This window comes from Leptosomus discolor, chromosome 6 (assembly GCF_034619465.1).
Source record: "Leptosomus discolor isolate bLepDis1 chromosome 6, bLepDis1.hap2, whole genome shotgun sequence".
NCBI lineage: Eukaryota > Metazoa > Chordata > Aves > Leptosomiformes > Leptosomidae > Leptosomus > Leptosomus discolor.
This window is the reverse complement of record NC_141396.1, coordinates 32,672,600-32,688,843: the sequence shown is the minus strand read 5'-3', so window position 1 is coordinate 32,688,843 and position 16,244 is coordinate 32,672,600.

Genomic DNA, 16,244 nt, shown 5'->3' with positions numbered 1-16,244 from the left:
CATTCAGTAGCAGAATTTCTCATCACATTCTCTGGGCAGAGGCTATGCCTTAATTTTTTTGGATGTGCCTAAAACATTTGTCTTCTGTGTTTGTAGGTGATCTGGATCTTTAGTCTCGTATGAGAGAAAGTCATGCCATTTACCTCCAGATGGAGGGATTCCTACAACCTTATTAACTAGGCTGCATATACTGTCTCTTCCTTTACAGATCAATCCCATACACAGGAGGATAAAGTTCTAAGTCTTCTGTCCAATGCACACTGTGACTGAATAGACCAGATGTGGTTCAGGGAATCATGAGCTTTAACTTGATTTTGCTTCTGTGATATGACAGGCAACATGGCAAGTCTGTTAATTTGGTTTTTTTCCCTCTCTCAAAAAGTAGGATTAATGCTCCTGCTGCTGTCTGCATCCTAGTGAAATAGCTCAGTTTGTAGATTGGTATCTACGGCAGGTTTTTATTTTGTAATCAACCCACAGGCATGTGTTTTGTATGGCCCATGAGGACTTCTTGATGTGTTTGGGCTAGTTATATGCAAACAGGCTTTCTTTTGAGGATTATTTTATATCTATATATTCCCTTCACAGTATACTAGTATAACCTATGGTAATTGCCTCTATCCTTGCCAACTTTGCTAGCTGTTTTCCAGTAGACGAGTATTAGAACAGGACTCTGAAGCAATGAATTAGCTTTGTTTTATGAGCTGGTGGTTGAATCTACTAAATGTTCAAGAAAGCATGTCAAGTCCAAGTCAAAGGGAGAGCCTTCTGGATTAAATCATAGGGGAACTCTACAATCTGCCAGGAAGAATGTATGACGAATACAGTGTGATTCTGATGTCTTTCAGACGGCGTGCTGTTATCCTGTCTGACATTATCCTATTAGGTACATGATGTGAAGTGGCATAATATTGCGTGTGATAAAACCATGTTGGATTAAAATCTAGAACAGTAATGACAAAGCCAAACAAGCTAACAGTAACTTTCTTGTAAGCCAACAAATAAGAAACCATTTTTCTAAATTAACTATGGATCTTTCCATTCAGCTGAAGTTAATATAATTTCATGCAGGCTTAGCTTTTTACCATTACACATACCTTCATACCCACACACAGTTTATTTCTGGTTCTGCCTATGAATTCTTAATGTTTAGGATTTAATAGGAAATGCACTTAGTGCTGCATCTACTACTTGGTTTAGCCCCACTGTAGCTGTTCTAAAGGAAAAAAAAATCAGTGTCATAACCTGCACAGCTGTCTCCTATATCAGTCTGCTATATCTGATGTAAAAGCATGAATAAAACAGAAGTGCAGGTTCAGCTGGTTTGCCAACCCTTCAGTGTTTTAGCAAAATGAACTTCTTAAGTTTGATATTACTTCTTCAAAAAAATCCAAAATCCTTTTGCCATCTAGCCCTTCTCCAGGGCAAGGACGTGCAACCATCACATCCAAAGCCTGACTCAATCCATCATCACTAACAGAACAGTTCTGTGAGTTGGACTTGTATGAAATTATCACTAGCATTACAGGAAGTAGAAGCTTGGCCTGGGGTTTTGGACCACAGTTGAATGTCCCAAGGATTTTTCCACATGTAATCTGACAAGTTCCAGCTATTTGCAGCTTTCAGGATGAGCTGCTTAGGAACTGATCTTTTATCCATTAATAGCAGAGGCAGAGCAAATTTTTTTTCAAGCATTTGTGTGTGTTTTACTGAGCTGTTTTGCAGGGTATCATTTGCAGGTGCCATGTAATTAAAGTTTAGTCTAGCCTAAGGTGTTTTTTTTCAATAGTACTTTTCCCATTCAGACTATCTCAGGGTACTTGGATGGTGGAGTGATTATACAGTCAATTAACTCAGTCGTTACATGCTCAGCAATAGTTCACACACAGCTCTGTACATTACCACCTGAATTTTATAGAAGAATCTAATGTCAGCGTAGACATCAGGGTCATTTGCTCCTCTTTTAGAAGAAGCTTTGTGGGACCTTTAAACTTCTACATAGAGGCCCGCAAAGGGTCTAGCTTTAAGATAGCTGTCAACAGAGAACAGCAGCTGGACTTTCCTAAGTGTTACGTGCTGCAGTGTCAGCAGCTGGTTATAAAAACATATTGTGATCCCCTTTAAAGCCCATGACCTCCGTCTCCAAAAGGAAGAAAATCAATCAGTGAGCAGGGCTGAGACAATTGTGTTTTAGTTTGTTGTTGTCTTGGAACTCTGCAATTGGCTCTCTTGATAGCATATAGCTCCAGATGTTCTGAAAATCTTTTGCTGTTCTTTGATGAGAGGTATTCATCTGTGATGCTGTGATTTTTAGGGCCAACATTTTGGCCAATACATTATGCCCATTAGTCTCCCACATGGGAAATAATGAAGCATTCCTATAAGAAGCCTACTAGAAGAGGAACTCTCACAGAAAGACAGTCTTAAATTATCATGAACAAATATAAGGAGCTTGTTTGTGTGTTTGGCTTTCTGTTTTAAAAATGGCATAACTGTGAAAGGTGCTTTCAGTCTGGAGTCCAGAGTGAGGCAATGTGCCAGATCATACTTGCTTGTAGAGTAGGATGCTGACGTTCTGATTTACAGAATGTGCAACTTAACCTCTTATTGTAAGAACAGGACTGCACTGTGGCTGCATCAGTTTATGACACTTTACCTGGTATACAGTAGATCATAATGAAGTCTATACATCCCGGTGACGCGGGACAAACCTCACTGAGGGCAGTAACGTGTAGTCCAGCACCATCAGTAGATTAGGTCCAGTCAAAATTACCAAGACAGTGCCACGTGTCAAAATGTCCTTGCTTCTCTTCTCCGTGACAGAGAATGGAGCACTAGGAGAGAGGTAAAATAAGTCTTTTCTCAAGAGAAGGATGTACCTGGAAGGAGTGCGGATTCCCCCTCATTGGTGAGGAGGGGGTAAAGAAATTGTTAAAGATGTTTCAGGAGCAAACAACTCCAGACCACGAAAAAAAGGTTAAAACCAGAAAAAGTGGATGTATGCAGAAGAAAGAGTAAGCTCCAGTTTCTTCTTTTGTAATTTAAGATCTGCTGATTTGCTGTTATAAATTATAAGGACAGAAGACTAATGAGACATAAACACGAACTTGGATTTTAGAAACTGAAAATCTGAAAGCAAGGTTTAGTAACAGAGTAAATACTGATCAAAAAAGTTTTGAGAATGACTGAAAACCAGATATAAATAATAGTAGAAAATGCACTGGATTAAAACCTGAGGGTGATGAGACACTGGAATAAGTTGCCTAAGGAAGTTGCAGGTGCCCCATCCCTGGAAGTGTTCAAGGCCAGGTTGGATGGAGCCTTGAGCAACCTGGTCTAGTGGGAAGTGACCCTGACATGGCAGGGATGTTGGAACTGAATGATCTTTTAGGTCCCTTCTGACCCAGACCATTCAATGATTCTATGAAAACCTATTAAAAGGAAGATCATATCCAGAAATCCAGTGGAGTTTTCTAAGGGAATAGGAAAAAGCATAGAATGGGTTGAAAAGTGTGAATGGGAATATACCTAGAGCTCTGAAAGTTTCTGTTAAAATTTCACAGTTACCAAGTTTCTGACCTAGAAACTGAAACGTCTGAGTAGTCAAACTGCTACTGTAGGAACAGTGAGGACTGGAAGCAACTAGAGATGAAGACAAAGAACAAACTAAGCATCTTCTCAGAAGTGGACAGTTTCCTTCATTTTTTAGGAAAGGGATGTAAAAGTCATTGTAGCTGTGTATGTTAAAAGGGAATTTACAGCTGTTGTAAACAGCCACTGGGCCTGGCTAAGGTGATTTTCTACTGCATGCTTACAAGCAGTTTGAAGACTTGGTAGTATTTCTGGCTGTGGGAAGCCAGAGGCAGACTGCTTTGTAGCAACAGGAGCCACAATGTAAAATATATCTGCTGTTACTTGTGGCTTATCAAAAAAATTTTGATTTCCCTAGAGTTCATTTACAATTTTGTATCATTCATTCTTAGTGCTTTGTGGCACCTCATCTGCTTCGTGCCTTATCTCAGATGTAAGTAGGGATTTTAATTTTTTTTGCATTCCTGCGTAAAAGCTGAAAGGCTGGGCCAGTTCTTCAAAATACAGCTCAATGAAATAGTCATCTTGGCTAAGGGCAGGCCCTTGGAAACAGTCTGAATTGGGCTCATCAGTTGGAAGGTGATTGCTTTGACAGTCTCTGTGATCTGGGTATAAGTGGTAAACCCGTTGGAAGTGCCTGATGAAAACCAGTCGGTTTAGAACAGCTGGCATGTGAGAAATGCTTTCATAAGACAGGATTTTTTTCACAGCAGCATTAGGCAGCGAGTTTCCTTTAAATGCATGGATCTGGTACTTGTCTACGAAATACTAGTGTGGCAGTTCTTGGTAAAGCTGTTTTTGTCGCACCAGGTGCACAAACACATGTGTACTGCATGGAATATTATTTAATAGTCAGTGGACCCTCAAAAGGGGAAAAAACCAACTCACATCCCTCTGGCTTGCAGTTCATCAGTTCATATTCTCACACCTGAATGTGGATTTGTTTTAAAATACTGTCAGAAGTCAGGTTACAGCTGTCAATGCCCAGCTAGCACCAGTGGATCTAACTTTCTGGAATTTTTAAAAATTATTTCAGGCACTCTTATGTTAAAATATTCTGTCAGGGATTTCTCTTGCATCATGATTTTTCAATTGATGTTATCCCCGTGCTTGTTTTTAATAACCATGTGGCAGCTGACAACACATATCTGTTTTCTTATATATTGTCTTCTGTTCTATATGCACTGTGGTTTGTTTATTTTGTTGCTATTTATAGTAGGGTCTCCCATAAGTCTGTGGGTGCTGGTAATGATTTTTTAAGAGCAGAAATATCCTTGCAGCAATTTCATAAACGGAAAGTGACACAGAGAATAAACAGATGCAGTGAGAGAACTAATGCATATTATAAATGGGTCTTCATACCCTCATCACTCAGAGGAATCTGTCAGTCCATGAGGCTAAGCTGAACTGTTATGGATTTGTCTCAAGGAATATATGCTCATATCTTCCAAATATGATGATTTACCCTGTCAAAAGAAAATGGCACTAGAGCTACATTTCTTAGGAAATATAAGGAGTTTTAATATGGAAAGCATGGAAATGTCTGTAATTTACATGCATCCATCATTCTTTCGAGTGCTTTCAATAAAGGACTCCATAATCTATGATACTTTAAAAGAAAATAGAGGAGGAATTCAGGTGTTTGCTGTGATACGATGAAACCAGTCATAAAAGCTTTTTTTAAAAAAATATTGTAGCTATTGTATATGAAATCTAGTTATAATCATTGCAAAGTAGTATTACACTGAAATGTTACTGTGATTTTGGGATAATAATAGTTTAGTACTTAGGCTGTCCTAAAATACTGGTAGTATTTAAATTCAAGACCGAATGCTCACCTGGCCCCAAATGACGGAAGTCAACCCTCTTCAGTTATGCTGGCAGTGTGCGGAAAGTTTTAGCAAAAAAAAAAATGCCTCCTTTGTTTAGGTTCAACTTCCAAACTTGTTATGTACCTCTCAGTAAAGACTGTGGATCACTGAAGAACCTTAAGGTGAGTTCTCTGAACAACAAGCAGGCAAAGAGCTTTGAGACCTCTCAGTCCTTCCTGGCTTTCTCCTGTGGCTGATTTATAGGGATCCCAAAGCCAGAAGTGCTGGGGCATGCTTTTATACCCAGAACATGGTTTTTTTTTGTACTGTCTTCTCAGAACACAGCCATCCCCTATGTAGCTTTTAAATTTTTAATATGCAAGGTCTGTGTTTGTAGGAGTAGGCAATGTGTTTGCAATGCAAATGAAGAAGAGAAGGACTGACCAGACATCTGTTTTACTTTTAATGTTTAATAATTGTTTACGTTTCCAAATATGTTAGTTCTAAAGTATTTAACCTGTACCTAAATCTCAAACCAAGCATTTGCAAACCTAATTTTAGTGTAAAGCAAAACATTCAGATTAGGAACAGACATCTCGTATTAGGCACCTATTTTTGAACATACGTCTTTTCTTGCTTTAAGAGGGTAACTGAGCTATGTGAGTCCTTGTACTCTTCAGGTTTCAAGGCATTATATCTGGACAGACCCTTCTTCCTTTCAAGCCAAAGAAATTGCATGGCACAGAATGTAGCATCACAGCAGGCTTCTGCTTAGAATGAGAATACCTACCGCTTACTAGCAGTGGTAAATGGTTGAGGACCTGGAGTTTAGGGTTGAATTCAGCATTCTGGTACCTGACTTAACAATGAAACAGTTTGCTGTTCTTTTGCTTTTCTATCACATCTTTATTACTTAACTTCCTTCTCGTTTTACTTTCAAATCAGTGTCACTTCAGCATCCACACAAAGTTCAGTAGTGAAACTGATGAAAAAAAATGCACTAAAGAAATGTCGACTGTGTGGTACAGGCACTGAAGGGTTTTTCACGTCTCTAACATAGTCATCAGTTAGTTTGAACCACAGGAAAATCATAATTGGATCTAAAATAACCCTGAAATGTTGGTGCCAAAGGGCCACTTCAAAACAATTTTGTGCTTGTGCTTAGCTGTGTTAACCTAACTACTGTCTCATATTAAAATCAGATGCTAATGGTAACTAACAGGTAATAATGGGTCTTAGGTTTTTGCCATCATAAAGCTTTAGGCTTGCAACTCTTTTATGTTAAAGATAGCTCAAGGAGACAGGATGGAATCTTTCATCTGGAATAAATGGAAGTTTGTCCAAACGAATTCACAAGTGTGATATTTAACAGCTTCCTCAGTTCTTTAGCACTTTTCCATTCTGTCAATGTTCAAATAGAGAGACAAAATTATTTTAGCCGCAGGTTGCATCTCCATTTAGCTGTGTGCATTAGACAGTTGTTTTTTTAAGTTATCACTAGACCCGTGAATTGCCTGAGCTATTATATAAGCACGAAAAATTGGATTTACTCTTGCAAACAGTTTCAGTACTTTAGGTAGCCTTATGTTTATGCTGGGGTAAAGCTTGAGCAATATGCTGTCTCTTCCCAAGATAATAAATTGTTGGGGTTTTTTTATTCCAACCATAGGAACCAGCAATTAGCAAAACACAAATTTGTACATGAGATTAAATTTTTCTCATTGATGCTAAGATCAAATCTTGTGATATTGGTGGGAACAATTTTTGGATAAGATGCACTTAATTTTCACTACCAATACCTGTTACAAAACTTATCAAAGCTTAGTAGGAATTGTAAATGGGCATATATTTGTGGGCATAGATATGTGTATTGGGCAAATCACTAAATGCAGTTAATATAACAATCGACTCCAGGAAGTTTCTGACACAGAGAAGCACCTAACCAGAGGCAAACAATCAACATTCCCCCCTCAACAGATTTATGTTGTTTTTGACTTTTATCCTGTGCATTCTAATAATAAATCTTTCTTTCACATGTGAAACAATTTTAATTTCAAAAGAGACAGCATTTCCCTGGCCACATAACTGGATCAATCCAGAAGGCACTTTACTATATTGCGTGCATCCACATTTTACTAGACAGAATAATTACAGCCTGAAATCTGCAGCTTTCCTAGAACTGGGAATCTAATTAAAACCTGTTAATTAAAAAAGAATATTAATGTAATTGCTAATTTAAAACTTATTAATATGTTCCATTATGTTGGTTGTGTGCTCAATATGTGCTCTCCAGTCAAAAGAGAGGACTAAATGTTTTGCTGATAAAAACTGGTGAAGCTCCATTGAAGTCAACAAAGTGTGCCCACTTGCAAGACTCTTTCATTCCTTTGCCCAACAATAGAAAATTTCTCCCCTCGGTACCTTTGTAGCCAGAATGTTCAAAGAACCCTAAAGAAGATGAGTGACAGAGTGGATTCAACAGAGTAGGGAATGAGTGGCAGTTTGTTAAAAAGAAATATTTTCTCTGGTCCATAAAGCAACGAGGATTCCAAGTTGGTTTTGGTTTCCTGGCTCTCCTAAGCTTGTTAGAAAATCTTGGTATGTATGTGGTGATACAGCTCTAATGTTGCCAATGCTGCAGAATCCAGTGACGAATGGACCCCGTCATTTTTACCTAGCAGTTTTTGGAGCAATATTTAGCTGAGTCTTGTAGGAATAACTTTAAAAGGATTATTTGGGGTGACATTCTGCTTTGGTGACTTTTCCCTGCTTGTAGTTAAACTGGTTGGGAGTGTTAGGGGTAAGGAATAAAACTAATTCAGCCTACTGTCTGCCTCTCATTCATCTGAGGAGGCAGTGGCTTTCTGGAGCTTTCTAATTTCCTTTTGCCTGGATTCACCACCTTGAGTGAAATTTAAGTATTGTTTCATGTGTCCCCATCACAGTAGAGGCCAGGAACTTTGCCCTGTTGCATACTTGCATATCATGCAGAAAGCGATAACATCCATGCATGTTTAAGATGTTCATGCTGCGAAGAAATCACACATTCTGGAAAACCATGGCTACATGTGGTTATTTCAAAGTCGCTATTTCATATTACTCAGTTTCTTTCTCTTCCATCTTCCTCCTTTAAAGGCTGCTTCTGCCAAGTGCAGCAGTAAGAGTGAAGTTTTTCAGTCATGTGCAGCGAGCTTGAACAGTAGTATTGGCTTATCAGAGCCTGCTTATTCTGCATCAGAGGCTTCAAATTTGGCTGCGGGCTCTAGCCAGACTGACACAGAGTTAATGTACTCTTTCAAAGTCTGCTCAGAGTCTTGATGTAAACACAATTTTGTCAGTAATAAAACATGTTCTCCCAGGATCCAGGGCTTGCTATGTGTATTGAATTTTTTTCACTTTGAAAATCCTCTAATCAAAAGATGAACCCGGTTCTAATTTTGTGCTTATTTCTTTCTACCTCCCAATGCCACACATATGGTCTCCTTCCACATAATGTCATTAACTTGGATAGTGCAGTTCAATTTATAAACATGATTTCTAGGAAGTTAGAGGTGCCTATTATTACACACAGCATAAAACAACAACAAAAAAAAACCCTCTACAGCACAATCAAGATTTATGCATCAGCCATGCAGTTAGTTTTGTTGTGGATATTTGACCAATGGAGATCTCTGACTCACTGAAGAGCTGCTGTCCTTAGCTGGGCTATGTTAGAGAACCCAGAAAGCCTGGAGCAGGGTGAAATGTGAACACAACAAACTGAAAGCTTTGAAGGCTTAAAGAAACGCTTGTTTCTTTATTCAATTTAGAATAAATTTTTATTTTCTTCTTAGTAAGCACTGTGGGTTATTTCTGTGGAATCCAAACCATTTCTTCGGTGTCTTGGAACACTTCAGCTCTCTTGTTGATCTGGACTGACTTGACCAAATACAAAGTGGGACTTAACATGTATTTTGTTCCTCTCATTCATCTCTGAGAACTGCAACTATTGAAAAGCTGTGTAGCTAGATAAAAAGGTAGGTGGGACAAGTGATGTTCTCTTGCAAATACCTCTAGGGTGGCTATATGGTAGACCTCCCATCCTAATGCTTTCTAGGACATTCTTCGTGTTTTCTAAGTAATTTTCAAGTGCTTTCTTGGAGTTCCTCTGCACTGAGTGAGAACCTGATACCCTAGAGAAAGGCATGCACTCCTTTTATGCTGTTCTTATTTGGGAAGTAATGCCTTGTCCTGTTGTTAATGATGAACCTAAGGCTTAGCTCTGCATCTCTTGCAGCCTTTCAAGTCTTTCATACTTCCTTGAGGCTTCTTACATTAAGTGATGGATAGCCGAAAACTGACTAATTCTTATGAAACACTTATTTACATTGATGGTTTCACCAGCACATTTTTTATGAAGGACCTAATAAATGATTAAAAGGCTCTTTAAGAAGTGATTAGTTAGATGTTCTAAGTTTTCCAATGCATCAATACCATGATTCGCAGCAGGAGTCTTGCTAAGTGTTCTGCATTACTCCTGGAGGGAATCAGTCTCTCTCTCCTGTTGGCTGTAGCACCATACTAAGAGCTGCCTTCTAGGTCAGGTGGCTGAGGCAAATGCTGAGAGCTTTGTAGCTGACCCAGGACTCAGGCTTCCCCCTGTCATGCTCCCCACTCCTGGCCCTTCAGAAGGAATTGTTTTGAAGCAAAACATTTCCATGATCCTAATTGAAAAATGAGGGGATTTCTTGTATGTTGTAATATAACATAAAAGCTGAATTTCTGGCACAGTGTTTTCATGTTATTGATGCTGGACAGCTTAACACATCCAAACCAAATAATTTGGAAATTCTGTATAACAGTTTGTTTGTCTTTCTTTCATTTTATTTTGAAACCCAAACATATTTTGAAATGTTAATTTTCTGGGGAACTGAAGGTCTAAATTTTGATGAGTTCTGATTCAGAGACCAGAGAGCATCCTGTGGCTTGGTGTATTCTGCCAATACCGCATGATTATTCCTACACACAACTCTGTACAACAGTAGTAACACTTATAGCTCTGATGGGTGCTCAGGCACCTTCTGTCTTGAGCTCCCAGGCAAATGCATCCAGTTTCCAGCTGAAGTAATCACATTCAGCAGTTCATCATCATTTTTAATAACGGGAATGGAAGCTTAAAAATTATTCATTTACGGTTTCCCTCAGGAAGCTTCCCGGTATCATTAGCAAAGGAGATAGACAGGAAAAGACTTTAATTATTTTTGATGGTATTACAGCTTCTCCTGAGCATCTGGGGTTAAACTTGCAAAAAGGAACACACAAGGAAGTTAAATCAGAAATTCTCCTTTTTTATTATTTCCAGAGAAAGATCGTTTTGTAATATTTGGGGCTCTGTACTCTGTGTGTGAAAAATCACTAGTCTGGCAGTAAGCAATCCAAAAATCCAGTGAGATCTAGTTGATTTCTTGGCCCTCATACTGTAGTGTGCCTTTTGCCTCTAGGGTGGGCAGGCTGTGCGGTGAGAGTGGCTCACTGACACAGGTAGTGTGGGACATAGAGATGGAGAGGTGCGGTAGTAGTGTCTACAAATGGATAAGAAACATCTTGGAAGCTGATGTGTCGTTTATCCCTGTCCTGGCATGGTGGATTGCGTACTGTTGTTCTTGTATGGTCCAGTGTTGGATTGCTGATGTAATCCATTGCTTTTTTCAGAATCATTTCTCTTTAGGGCTAGAAAACTGTTTAATTGGTCACTGTGGAGGTTGCTGGCCTGTTACAGTTGAACCTTTCTTCTTTGCTGTGTTAGAAGACATTAGTTAAAGAATTAATTGTTTAGTACAAAAGATAGGCTTCCCCCACCATGGCCTCTCAAGGGCCCTGCTTGTATTTACAGTGCTAAATGTTATCACATCCAAAGGCATCAGGCATTTACCTTACATTTTGTTTCTTTGTACTGAGAGAAGGAAAGGTCAGTTGAGTCGGACCTGTTCAATGCATAGCGAAAAGGCCGGTGGTGGAAGGATTATGAGCAGGACAGGAAACCTTCTGCTGAATTTTTAATTGTAAGAGTAAGGTGGTTGTATCTGCGACCCACATGTCTGCAGGTGCTCCCTGCAGTGACGGTTTATTTCTGGTGTTTTGCCCAGGGTTTTGATACGATATACTGAAGAGTTAACAATAGGCAGCAGAAAACAATTTGGAAAAGCCTGGGCTGAAGAAATATTAAGAAATGAGATTCTGTAGTAACTTAATTCTTGTACAAATAAGTTAATCAAACCCAGGCTACTAACAACCCAATGAGTTTAAGAAAACAAGAAGATATAACCACTATCAGATGTTACAGGCCATAAGGAAAACAACCTTCTATTTTTATGTCAGTCTGACCCTGTTCTTGGAGGTTTTGAAAAACAGCCAGGTTCTGAAACTCATGCTGTCTTATTCCCTGTATATAAAACCTAAGTTTTCTTAATAGTTTTATGAACTTCTATAAACTTACTAATAGTGCACCCCAGTCCAAAATGAGGAACAAAACCATTATGCTGGGTAAAAAGCTGGCCTTTGTGCAGAAATCATTGATTTTTTCTTGGGCAAGCATCAGGGGAAAAGGTGATTCAGTCATAATTTGCTTTGGGTTTTCCTAAGATGCCAGTCCTCTGTCAACCTTAGACCCTCTTGAGGACAGAATGCAAACCCTGCTAGACCTGACTTTCTTGAAGAAGCTTTGCTTCACTCTAAAGGACAGCCCATTTGCCCAGCCACTAGTGGCTTCTAATGTTGCCCTCTTTCTGCCCCTTGCTTTCTGATAGTGTGCTGCTTTTCTGCCCTCCAGCATGGAGGAAATGAGTGGCAGAAAATGGGCCACACTTTTGCCTATAGTTCAATCACAAAAAGGCAGCAACATAAATTAATTGTAAAGGATGCAAAGGCCACTGCTATTGAGCTGTTGCAGCCAGTCCTTGTATTATTATTCCTAAGGATCCCAGAAATAAGTGACATGCTCGTTTTGGAAGGGGAGGAGGTCCAGAGTATAAAAATAATCAAAAAAAAAGACAAAGAAAAATAACGATGCATTACCATTCTGTGCCTAAAATTTAAGCAGTGAACAGACCTTGGTAGCAGTGATCCACAAGACTGGATAAACCAGCCCATTAAAAAGCTCTACACTATGTTGTGAATTGAAAACATGCTTAGCTGCCTGTTTTATCTGGATCCTGACTGGCTTGCTTATAATACCAGAATCATAACCCTGTTTTGTTTGATGCTGCAAAGAATGGAAAAGGAGAGATAACAGGAGGAAGCAGGAAGCTGTTTGTTATTTGTGACCGTATGTCATTGTACTAGCTATGCAAAAACCAGAAGAGTGACTTTAGAAGGAAACTCACTGAAAAGATTTTAAATTAATTTAATTAATTCCTCCCTTCTTCTCCTTTATCTCTGTCTGGAAAAAGCTGGCCTGTGTGGCACTTGTGTGGTTCTCTTCAGGATCAGGTGCCAAACCATAGTAATTAAAGTGGGGAGTGAGGAGGAGGCAATAAGACAAAAAGCCATTTTTCCTGGCACACATCTCCGGTACAGTGTTACAAAAATAATTTGCTCACAATTTTTTCCAATTATTCAAAGCTTCAAAATCCCCTTAAAACCAGCTCCTCACAGGGCGGGGGAAGATGACAAAATTTTACACATTAGCTACCTTCTTTGAACGTACATATCTCTTCAGAGCCTGTTCTTATTATAACCTGCTTTAAGATGACCTGGCTTCAAGAATATGTGTATTTAGAGCTTCTGAACGGGTATTGTTGTAACTATGAGTTGTTCATATCTGTAACTGGCACACCCCTGCTGTGCAGGGGAGTTCTAGAGATGCAAGGTGAGCTCAAGAACAAGTATTTCAGGCAAATACTAATCAATACGAAGTAAGTGAGGAGAATGCATACCACTGTATGTCAAACAATTTGAAAGACACCAAGATTTGTTTCTAGAATAGAAATTCAGGCTGAACTAGTATGGGATAAATCAAACAAGTGCAGAAGCACTTATCTGTACTCCACAATTTCTTTTAAAATGATTGTAATAAGTTGTATTTTTGATAGGATTTATGGAGACTCTGAACAATGGTCGTGATCATTGATCTTGAAGGGAGAAGGAGGAAAAGCCTAGATATATAAAACATTAATGGTATACAAATATATCCTTTTCCACTCAGGCTCAACATAGACAGTTTTGCTACGTCTTGTCTGTGGGAATCACTCCAAAGTGTTGGTGTCAGTCTGATTTAAATCCCTTTGCTACACAATACAGATAAAGAAAGCCAGATCAAGCCATTCTATTACGAATTTCTTATCCTAGTAAGTCAGCTGAGTATGTGAAAGGGTAGAAATGGCAGTTCAATCTCCCAGCCCGCTAATTTGCAGTCCACTATGCAGGAATTGTAATGCAACAGCAGAGTATTTGTCCTCCACATGTAGGGTGGTTGCTGTTTGCAGTCTATGCAAAAACTCAAATTTATTTAAGGGAGGAAGGATACCATGCTTACAGAGTTAGGGTAAGACTAGACATAGCATTGTTGAAGTGCAAGCATCATCACAAGTAACTTAACTATCCTTGCTAATTTTTTTTCCACACTGTATATACCCTTTCCTAAAAGATAAAGTTTACAAGAAGGGTTCTTCAGATGCTGAATAGATTGTAATACTTACACTCACATTCATACGAAATTTGTCATGGCTAAGACACCATAATGAGCTATTTGGAAAGCACAATCAAGTCATGTTTACAGTGCTTTTAGTAACACTCTGCTATGAGTTTCACACAGGTGCTTACAGACAGCTTTTCTCTCCTCTAAGTTGTGTCCTTTTTTCTATTTAATAAACAATAATTTGTGTCTCCAGCCAGCACAGCTTAGTGTATTGTTGCAGCTACTGTGACAGCATCATTTTGCTTTATCTTGGTGAGAAAATGCCCTTTGCAAGCAATACTGGAAATGCTCACAAAGACAGATGGGACACAAAGGGAGCAGAGGTGGAGGGCAGAACTCCTGAGCCCTGAATCCATTGTTGGTGCTGATTCATTCTAGGACTACAGGGACGCTTCATTGCTTGTGAAGGGCAAGTGCTATTATTCAATATATTAAGTATATAAGTGGCTTTGCAGGCTTAAAAAGTTACTTAGGCATGTAGCAGGAGAGCCAGAATGTCACCTTGCCTTCCCCCCTGGAGATGAAGGTGTATCTGTAGAAGCTGTTGTTGGAAGGATGTTGAGGTTTTCAGTGAGATGGTATGGGTGAAGTTTATTCTAGTTAGACATTACTGAAACACCAAATGTGTCTGGAGGCTACTGTAAATGACCCTTCTTGACATCTGACAAGAGATTAGACAGGGTGATGAAAGCTCCAAGGAGATTTAGATGGGATTAAGGTTGTGACAGAAGTGTGAAAATGTCCTTGGAGGCAAAAAACCCCACATATATATTTCAGAGCTTTTGTCAACCGAACTCACTACGTGTGCTAGCATCTCCTCACTACCTCATTGTAACAGACTTTGACCTGTTCTGGTCACAAGGTCAAAGGCAAGGGAAAAGTACTAAAGGATCTAAAAAAAAGGTGTTTCCAGAATAAGCAATTTTCAATGCAGTTGTGCCTATTTTTTTCTTATTTGTAGCACTCCTTGACTTCTTTAAACAGGACAGTTTAGTTTTGTAACCAGGAATCTATAAGCACTCTTTCATCTGATGTTTCACTATATCTGGCTGTCTTAAAGATGCAGACTTGCTTGGACTGCTGCCTAAAATGAATCATATGTAATACAAGAAAGTCAAAGGAACAGTGGTCAGTATGTTGGTCACATGCAGGTATGAATCTCCTGGAAAGACAGATAACCTTTTCATAATGTAAGCTATTGGTGGGGCAGGTCTAAGGCTGCTATCAGTGTTCATCTGTTTTTCACTGCAGGCAGTAGGAGTGCTGGAGTAGCAAAGAGCTTGGTGATTCAGAGTCTAGATGTGTATCTGTGCAAGAAGAGTTCCTTAAATCAAGGTCTAAAAAAAAGTAGAAATAAAAACACACTCAAAATCCTATAGGCCATTAAGCCTAGTAGGAGAGCAGTCCACTGAGGAGCAGTTCATCCAACAAATGCATGCACTGTGTGCATTCAGCAGTAAATGAGAGAGAAATTGCTTCCCCTCATGCTACACCCCTCCACCTTAGTTTTTAAAGCACAGCACCTGCTAAGAATACAATTGTTTTAGCAAGAAATAATTCTGATCCACAGCAAATAAAAACCTCAGCTCATTCCCCATCATGTGCAGTAGAGATGGATGGAATACCATCAATGATACACTCTTGCTTTCTCTGTCTCCTAAATCTACCAAGCTGAGCGTTCATTTTGAGATAAGCCAGTGATTTGTACAGAAGCCTAAACACATGGGAACACGCTGTCCTGCTGAGTGACAGGTGGACAATGAAATCCTCAGAACATGTCTTTGCAGAGAATGGTTACTTGGTGCAATCTGACAACTTCATCAAATGGCAATTCGAAATATCACTAGAGGAGATGTTGTCCTTTGCCTCCTTTACCTTGGCAAAAAAAAAAAAAAAAAGCTTTACTTGCTTTCTACATAGTGACATCTTGCCAGTTGTAAATGCAAAATTTCCAAGGCCTCTAATTCACTGTCTTAAAAGCACTCTCCCTGTTTGGTGTTGTCGACTCTGTCTAGAGAAGTGTGATGTGCTAGAAACAGCTGACTATCAAATGGTGCTCAAAAGACTTGCAAGTGTGAAATAGCTTTAAAGTGACTCAGGCTAGGAGTCTGTTAGATCCAGTCTTGAGTTGTCATTGGTTGGTGTACCCTGCGCTATTGCTGTGTCTC